General features: G+C 33.5%; 1 long non-coding RNA gene across 1 annotated transcript; it reads right to left on the bottom strand.

Moving 5' to 3' along the window:
• Window positions 1-4426: 4426 nt before the first annotated feature.
• Window positions 4427-5614, bottom strand: LOC141711020 (uncharacterized). Its single transcript, XR_012571183.1, has 3 exons — window positions 5463-5614; window positions 5298-5389; window positions 4427-5108 (listed from the first exon to the last, which is right to left on the bottom strand). It is a non-coding gene; the product is annotated as an uncharacterized LOC141711020 (long non-coding RNA).
• Window positions 5615-9559: the final 3945 nt, after the last annotated feature.

Below are 9559 nucleotides of genomic sequence, written 5' to 3'. Positions count from 1 at the left end.
CGTGTTCGTTTCGTATTAACCGGAAGAACGGTCTATTTATTACGAATAAAATAAGAATAAATCAATTAATAATAATACTAATTGATTTTTGAAAACTCAAATATAATTTTTAAAGGCTCAAAACAATTTTTAGGAATTATTTGAATTAATTATAAATAATTATACTTTATTTAACTATTTATAAATAAAATTAATTGATTAAATGAATTAATCAATTGATTAAATCCAAAAATAATTACTTAAAATAAATTATAAATAATTAAATCAAATTTTGATTTTTGAAAATAATAAAAGAAAATATTTTTTAGGAATTAAAATAATTCGGTTATTATTAAAATGATTAACCAAATTAATTTTGAAATTAAAATGAATTTTTAAAATTTAAAACTGAAATTTTGAATTAAAAATAAAAAGAGAATGGCAAAAACACTTTTCAGAATAAAATTTTGGGGAAATTAGGATCAAAACCGGGTTATATGAAAATAACATGAGTCGGGTTTCGGGATTCCAGGAAAAACCCGGGTTGCCAAGAACAACACGCCGGATTTCTGGAAAACCAGAAAACCGGCGGAATTTTCCGGCCACCACGGAAATCCGGCAAAACTAATACAGTCCCCACGGCCTCGATTTGCTATGTTTTTGGTACCCAAACCATTCCCCGACTTCCCAGAACACGATTCACACATCATCAATAGCAACATGCAATTATATCGTCGATTTCCAACGATTTCTCCATTAAAACCGGCTAAAGTCCGAGCGGTTTCCGGTGAAACAATCAACTCGGTTGATTCTTGACCAAAATTAATGATCTACCTATGTAATTAAACCATGTTTCTTGTACAATTTAAACCCATAATCATAATCAACAAAAACAACATGAAACAATCGGAAATATTACAATTAAAAATAGAAAAAAACAAAAAATTGACCCAACACTTCATGTAATCAATTTGTATGATTTTATACATCAGTTAACCCTAAACCACATCAGGAATCATTATACAACATCAAAATCATCAGAAATTTCACAGAAAAACAAAGCGCTAGTCGGAACAAAAATGACGAAATCGTTCTTAAGAAATACCGAACCTTAGTTTGTCTTCTTGGTCCCAAATTAACGGGCTTCTCAAGGGCTTTGATTTGATATATAGATTACCAAAAACAACCACATGTAGCTCTCAGAATCATTCGGAGAAGATGAAGAATGAATTCATCACCCCCATAGTTTTTCAGAATTTCTTGATAATTATCTAAAATATTATGATTTTTATAAAAAAAATAGAAATCAGGTTTGCTATTTATACTTATAAAAAAAAATACCCCATAATTCACTAAATGATGTTTTGGATCGTTTAATTAAGAAAACTAGCCCGAATTTTTTAATTTACGAGAAATAATTTTAAAAGTAATATTTTTATATTAATACAAATTATATACTAAAATTTCCCGAAAAATACGAACATCCCAAAAATATGAAAACACGGAACATTCGAATGATCTTTAATTTTATAAAAATCAAAACACAGATTTTATGGGCTTTGACGTCCCGGTAGGGACCCGGTCCGTTGATTTTTGAGAAACCGAAACTGTTACCTCAATTAACAGAAAATCCTGAAAATGCATAAAATGCATGCAAATGCACATAAATCGAGATAAAACCAGTACCTCGATAAAAACACACTTGGACACGCATCCAGATCGTGTACAATCTCATATAAATGCATTTAAACACGTAACGAGTATCCGAACAATATTCTGGTCCTTACGGGACCACACATAAATCCACCGCATGTTAAATCATGGCAAGACACATTTTTAAATAATATTAAACACATAATAATTCATTCAACACGTACCAAAATAGCCATAATATTTCATTTTTACTATTTTTAAAACTCACCCTATGCCCGGGTGAACACGGGTAAAATACCACATGGTATTTTTGACACAGATAAAATATTGAGGCGAGTAAAATATTTACTCGATCCCAAAAACCGGAAAATACACTTAGTTTTACCGATATCAATAAACAATCGGCTTTCAGATAAAATTTTGAAATAATAAAAGCATTCAAATACTTCCACAACAACTGATAGAGATTAACACCATTTATCAATTAGCACATTAAGCCATTTAATAATACGAACTCGTCAAACAGGAATAAAATATCCATAATTTAATTCCTTTGGGACCAGATAATCACATAAACATATTCAAATATTAATAATAATAATTCTGAAAAAAATACGGGATATCACACCAATGGAGGTAGAGTCCTATTTGGAAAAGTATTCTAGGCCGGGACAGGAAGGAGAATAAGTCTCCTAATCTGTTACTACTACATGAGAATGGATATAAGTGGGCTGGAAGGCTAGGGTTGTTATCTAAGGGTATCCATTATAGCTTTTTACAGGGTTTTCATGAATGACTGTAAGGCCAGCTTCATACAGTTTGGTTGTTACCCTGAAATTCATAAGCATGCTTCTTGAGGTACTTCACAGGCCTTCCTGAGGGGTTTATTATGGCCTTACAGGGTTTTATCATAGGCCTTCCCAAGGGATTTCCTCACCAGCCTTATCGAGTTTCCTCATAGGCCTTTGTCGGGTATGTCTAAATTCGTGGAAATCCCCAAAGAGGCAGTATTTGGCTTAAATACAACCTCTCAGCTGGAAAGGATGGGAAAATTAATTCTACATGATTACTATAACTTGAAAAACATGGATATACATGATATGTGAATGGGATATACATATATCTCATTAATAACTATAATAATTAAATGAATAAATAAGGATTCTAGTGGCATACTAGAAGAATGACACTTGGTGGTTAGCTTAAACCTATTTGGATAAGGTTTTGAAGCTGTTATGGGCTTATGGAAAACTTGGATAACCCATTATTGGAGAGTTTTAAGGCTATAGAACTACATATGGACTTGATTCTTACAAATATAGGATATGTAGCCCATTTGCAAAGGTTAGACAATCATTTTCTCTACCAAAAACACACAGTACATCTCTCGTGAGACAATTCCGGGCACCCCCACGGCTGAGTAGGAATTACTCCGCCAACATGCTCGAAATCCTTGCAAAATCAGTCCAAACGCAGCCTCAAAAACCTCCCGATTTCAACAGATCAGGCTTATTCAGATTTTCCAATATGCCCGATTTCCGGGCTAAATCTCCACGATTCTTCCATTATTTCACCAACAACCACAACGAATGTTGTACCAAATTTATCTCAAACAACATATTTTAGCAACATATGTCATATGCAGTGTTGGCCCTCATGTCTCATTCAAACTTAAAACACATGACATATCAAGTAGTAGAGCAAGTGCAACAGTCTCTTAACTCGTTTCTTATATATAATATAAAATATTAGCTATTAGTATTTTAAGGTATGGATAAAGAGTTTTGTCTTCAACAATACTTCTCATATTCATTCCTTATATGATATTTTAACAGTAAAAATATAATATTTTCATTAAAGTTAGAGAGAGAATGGTAATGTGTCTCATGATTTATTATAAAATATTGGTTAAGGGATCTTTAAAAAGAAGAGGATGCTCTTTAAAAATAAAGAGTGTGATAAAGTTATTAGTGATTTACGGAGTGACTTGGAGATTGTTGTAGCACATGTTATATTATCACTCCTTAAAATTCATCTTAGGACCGATGGCTAATTTGTTGTACTTGGTGTCGTTACGGTGACATGTATAGTTATCGTAAACATTAGTTACATATCAAACTAAATGTACTCCATTTTCAGTTCGAATCTTAAATTCAAATTATCAAAATTTAGTGCTAGATCCAGCGTGACATACATAGCATACATTATTATGCACAAAAGATTAGGGGGGCAAGGGATCTAATGTGTTACACAAGTCACAAGTGTACAATATTGTAAGAGCATATGCACCCATCGGGGGCATCAATTCATCAATTCATCAATTGAATCAATGGAGTTGGTTACTATTCATGCTAAATTCACTTTTTTCCTTAATTTTTATACACCCACATAACTCCATCAATTCATCAATTACTATTCATTAAATAAATAATTATACTATATATCATAAATTTAATTTCATCTCTATTATTTAATGGTCCCACAAATAATATCCAATAACATATTGTTGGATAATTTTAGATTTTTGATAAGATTGTGGATAAATTTAAATTTTTGATAAGATTTTCGTTGAATCACATAATTGTAATTCTTCGGAGGGGAGCCAGTTAGTACCCATTTTCTTAAATATGTATATGTATTTATATAAAACAGAAAATATATAAAAAAATATAAGTGTGTAAAAATTTATGTCACAAATGAATCTAAAATTTTGTAATTTATAGGCTACAAAATATGACCGTTAAATGAAAAAATAGAGCTGTTGGAAATTTATAACCGTTGTATAGCCGTTAGAACACCAGAAAGCTATGTATAAAGCAAGTAAAAAAGAAGGAAAAGAGAAAAGTAGTTGTGGAGCCCACTAATCAATGGCATCAGCTGGTCCATCAAATATTGATGGTGAGGGTGATGGATTGATGCTCCATCAATAATTGATGGAGGGAAAAAAGAGGCGCTGCATTATATATTTACACTGAAGCATTGATACATCTGCTGAATTGATTTTCTGATGGCTCCCGTGCATATGCTCTAAGGATCAAGTGCGGAGTATATAGTTACTGTACACAAGGCACCCAGTTGTAAACTTCTAATCGTCTTTGATTTTGAGAAACTCAGCAACACGTTCCTTCTTCTTTGTCCGGTGATCAGAATACTCAACGACTGCCGCTCCCGCCAATGCTGCCAGGGTTAAAGCTTGAGCATGCAACCTGTCTATCCAAGCAACGAATTCTGATCAAATTACATCCCCTAAATTTTAGTAGTTGTGTAGTGAACGCTGAACAGTCAAGGGTTCGAGAGTTTGTGACTGTGGTTGGGTGTTCCATCTCTGTACGCGACAAACATTTCCTGGGGTTTCACTGATAGGAATAAAATTATAAGCATCATGTAATCTTCAAGTGTAGCAGTCTGGAAATTTAATTGGGTGGCTCAAGTCCTTGAGCCCCCGTTCTGTATCCAACCAACGGGTGTGCAATCACCTAATTTACCAGGTGTCGGTCAAAAAAATGTAACTTAAATACAAAAATGTGACTTGTTACAGCTACAGAAACTTTATTTATGCAGCATTTTATCGATAAATATAGCAGAAGTTGAAGAAGCTAAATATAAATTTGTTGAAAATTTCTAGTTTAATAAAAATAACAATAAAAAATGAAGAAGCGTTATACCTGGCGTGTATAATCCTGACGCTAGTTTTCATATTCGGCTTCAGTCGAGTTATACGCAAATGAACCAGTAATGCCGCTAAGCCATAAACATCCTATCAACATATCAATAATTAGTTATTTCGTCTACCTCTATGTTAGTTTCTGGAAATTCACATACTAAATTACCAACAGCTCGAAGCTTGTGATCCACAATCCATTCTCGGGAAGATTCGAATGTGCTTTTTGGTTCGGACATTTATTTTTTTGTGTAAATTGATGCAACCAGATAAACTATGTTTTTTTGTGAAAGCAATGCCTGCAAATACAAATTGGAAAAAAAGAAAATTAATGTCTGGTTCCTACTAAATTGCAGCCGGATGTCAAGGAAGTCCAAAATCAAAGGAGGCAGAGATATTATCATGCCATTATAATTTTCTATATTAGGGAGAATAACATTCTGCCCACTAAAAGTGATAAATAAATTCACCTAAAACAAATAGTGGATAGTATAAATAACAGGACATATAAATATATGCACTTCAGACCTTTCAATAGATCAAATTTTAGTATAACTAGGGATTTTTGCCCGTGTTACGCAAGCTTATTATCCGACAATTTTTTAAACGTAAACTATTATATAAATGAAAGCAATCGGTATATAGTATTCTGAGATGGTGAACTCTTAATTTTATTAACGAACAAATAAAAAAATAAAGATGCATCAAAAACACAATCGTCAATTTTAAAGAAAACTACAGAAACCTATTACTTGATTAAAATCTCAAATCAATGCGAGGATTACTCGCCATTTTAAAAGAAAATTACAGGAACTTCAAATCAAGGCGAAGATTATCTTTGCCAATGAGATTTATGCGTTAAGCAAATGATGATTATAAGAAGTGAACTTAGTAACAATCTGAATGCTTTGTTAATTAAGATAACACGTACATTACCTCAATTATGATACATAACTGATATAGTTAGTGGCCAAAAGTGTGACGCCCTCCAAACCCGGGTCAGAAGTTTGGGGCTCACAACACACATACACAATATATAAACCTGTATATAAAATATTATATGCATTGACCCTTCTTTTCACAACCATGGATCGCAACAGGTTCAAGTATGAAAACAATCAACAACCTTAACTTTTATTACATCACACCAAAACCCAACTAGTTCAACTTACAATTGCAAATGATATTGTTGTTACAATCTTGCATAACCCAACTACACTATAAAGCTTCTGCTAGCTCGACCCAATTTAACCGGAACCCTAGCTCACACACTGAACAGGGAATCCTCGTTACCAACACTTTCTTCTTCAACTGTTGTAAAATATAAAAAATATTTGCAAGAATGAGCTTACTAGCTCAGCAAGTAATAATAGAAGCAATTGAGGTTAAACAATCACCAATTGAAATGATTCGGAAGAATCAAGTTTCTGAATAAGCAATGATTAGAATTGGATATTCACTTTTCATTTTAAAAACCAAGGTTAGGCTGCTGATCAGTCACGCAGTAACCCCGAGCAAGGCTCCCAGCTTTGCTCTATATACTGGATCCAAGGCACACATTGGCCTATTATGTTCACGAATCTGGTCTGACCACGAATCTGGTCCACATTTATAAAACCATACAATTCTAAAACAATTCAATATGATAACCAATGTAAATCAATAAGCTGAATCATAAACAACATTTATCTTGAAGCATAGGGTTATTCACAATACTATGTCGGTATAACAAGGAATTCAAAAAGATTGGCTTTCAATCAAGGAAAGGATCAGAAAGTAGAAGACCAAGGGTTCAAGGTTTCCAAGAATTGGTCTTCTGTTAAACAAGGAATAAGGGTTAGTATGTTAAGAAATTCAATATCAGAATCAGTATGTGGTAGATATGTATTTGTGGAGTAGTATCGCATGTGTTTGGATCGTATCTGGGAATTCAACAATCAATGGTTTGTGAAGAACAGGGCTTATGGCTCAAGATCAATAAGAATCAGGGTTCAAGATTAAATAGTTTAAAGTGCTTACAGTATAAAATATGAGTTATTTTGAATAATAGCGACATATTATGAAACAGTTCGAAAATATTTGCAATATATCTTGAAAAATGTTCAGAGGTACTTGCCTTATCACCGACGATTTCCACTTTACTTGTACTCATCTAACAGTTTTATTCATCAACCACTTTTCTTCTCTTTTTATGATTTGCTTCTATTTATCAATCACTTTCCTTCTCTTTCTACGCTTTGATTCTATTTATGGATCACTGATTCCCTTCTCTACGCCTTGCTGACTCTGCTAGGCATCACAAGTATCTATCAATTATTCATACTCATATTATTCTAATCGTCACATAGACGTCATAAGCTTTTATCTACCCTTCGTTTCACCCAAATCCGATTTACGGATTAAAAGTTATGACTAAAACAGTCAAACCATAACCACAGAGGCATATAACGCATCAATCAGTGAACACGTAGCACATAACACGTAAGGTATTCGATCAAAATAATTTTTCAAAGAAGATTTGGGGTCAAAATGATTTTCCATGTATTTATTACGAATTTTTGAACATCCCGTCCTTTGAAAATACGGGTTTTGTTGATTCACCGAAATGATTATCGTATCGAAAATCTTGCGCCGGGCCGCGCACGGGTCAAACCGTAATCCGGATTGAAAAAGTCAAAACACGGAAAATGTCCGAAATTACCAGATTAGGTTAGGAAGGAGTTTTCGGAAAAGTTTCGGGTTGTAAAAACGTAAAAACCGTTGAAGTCGAACGATTCCCGGCTTTATAAAATAATTTTGTAATTTTTCAGAAAATAATTAATAAATTCATAAATCAATATAAAATCATTTAACAGTCCAAAAATTACCAGAAAAATACCGTAATCATCTATATTTTATTCTGGTCATAATAAAATTAACAAACTTATACTGTATCACATACAAGCATTCACATATTCATACCAATCATCAGATAATTCACCAAAAATCACATAATAATCATATAAAAATTATTTATTAATTAAAATAATTACACGCGATATCCCGGATGTTACAAAAAATGTTCATCTCCATGAGTCATAACTTTCTGTTAACTCTCTTTACTAAGCAGATTTTGATGTTCATTGACATTTTTGGAAATGTTTGACAATGTTTAAGAAGTCCAATAGTGCATAATATCAATGCCTAAATTGTACAATGATGACAAACAGAATGTTAATAATCAAGCTGGGGATTAATAAAGTGCTACTATAATAGGAAGTGGAATGATGAAAAGAAATAACATGAAGGATTAACTATCATGAATTAGTGCTTAAAGGAATGGTTGTGTGGCGCCCCAAAATCCGGGGTCAGGAATCTCGGAGGCCACGCCATCTAAATTATTACAACCACACAACTCACACCACAATATATAAATACTCACGCTTCACGACCCCACACTTATCACACACACACACTTACAGGTTATTGTCTTGGAAACGAACCATCATATCTAGAGTAATTTCAACCATCAAGTGATAATTATTACAACCCAAAAGTGATTTAGTCTTACCGGGGAGTAACCTTTTAGTAAGGCTAGTCCTCCGGACAAATATACGTTTCTTGTTTATTACCTTACATAAGTCATACTTATAAATAAGCCGAACTAAAAACAACTGAAAACTAATCCAGCTTATTCGGACTACCTTTGGTACGGCACCAAACAATCTACGGAACAGCTGGCCATTTCCTACCCGTTTCCTGGCCGTGGTTCTCATGGCAGGCATCTTAATTCACTGTTGTGTTGTGTCAATTTAAGAAAACAAGTGTGAGCTATAATGCCCAGCATAATAAGGTACTGTATGAAAATGACTATATATGATAACTTACGTAAAACATCATATATGATACTTATATTTTATTCGAAAATAGTTTTCCTTGGTGATAAACACCTTCTTATGAAAACAATTCTTTAAGGGATTTTAATATCCTGCGAATACCTTAATAGTAATCCCAGCACCTAGGCTTGGGTTACGGTATTTCATCACAATTCCAATTGGAAGAATTAGGAAATTCGTTGGAGCCACCACATACGATGATCAGTCGTACTGCGATAAAAGTAACCTTTTCTACTAGTAGATTGACGACACCTTCGTATCCTGGTTATCACCCTTGCCGCATACGGGCTATGTGTCCTCATTTCGGGTATACAGACACTTCGCAGGTCCTTAGGTACATATTGTACCGTCTCCTACGGTACCATTAGTCTATCCAATACACGAAGTACTT

This window comes from Apium graveolens, chromosome 3 (genome assembly GCF_009905375.1).
Source record: "Apium graveolens cultivar Ventura chromosome 3, ASM990537v1, whole genome shotgun sequence".
Lineage (NCBI taxonomy): Eukaryota > Viridiplantae > Streptophyta > Magnoliopsida > Apiales > Apiaceae > Apium > Apium graveolens.
Note: the sequence above shows the minus strand (reverse complement) of the source record. Positions and strands in the feature narration are given on the sequence as shown.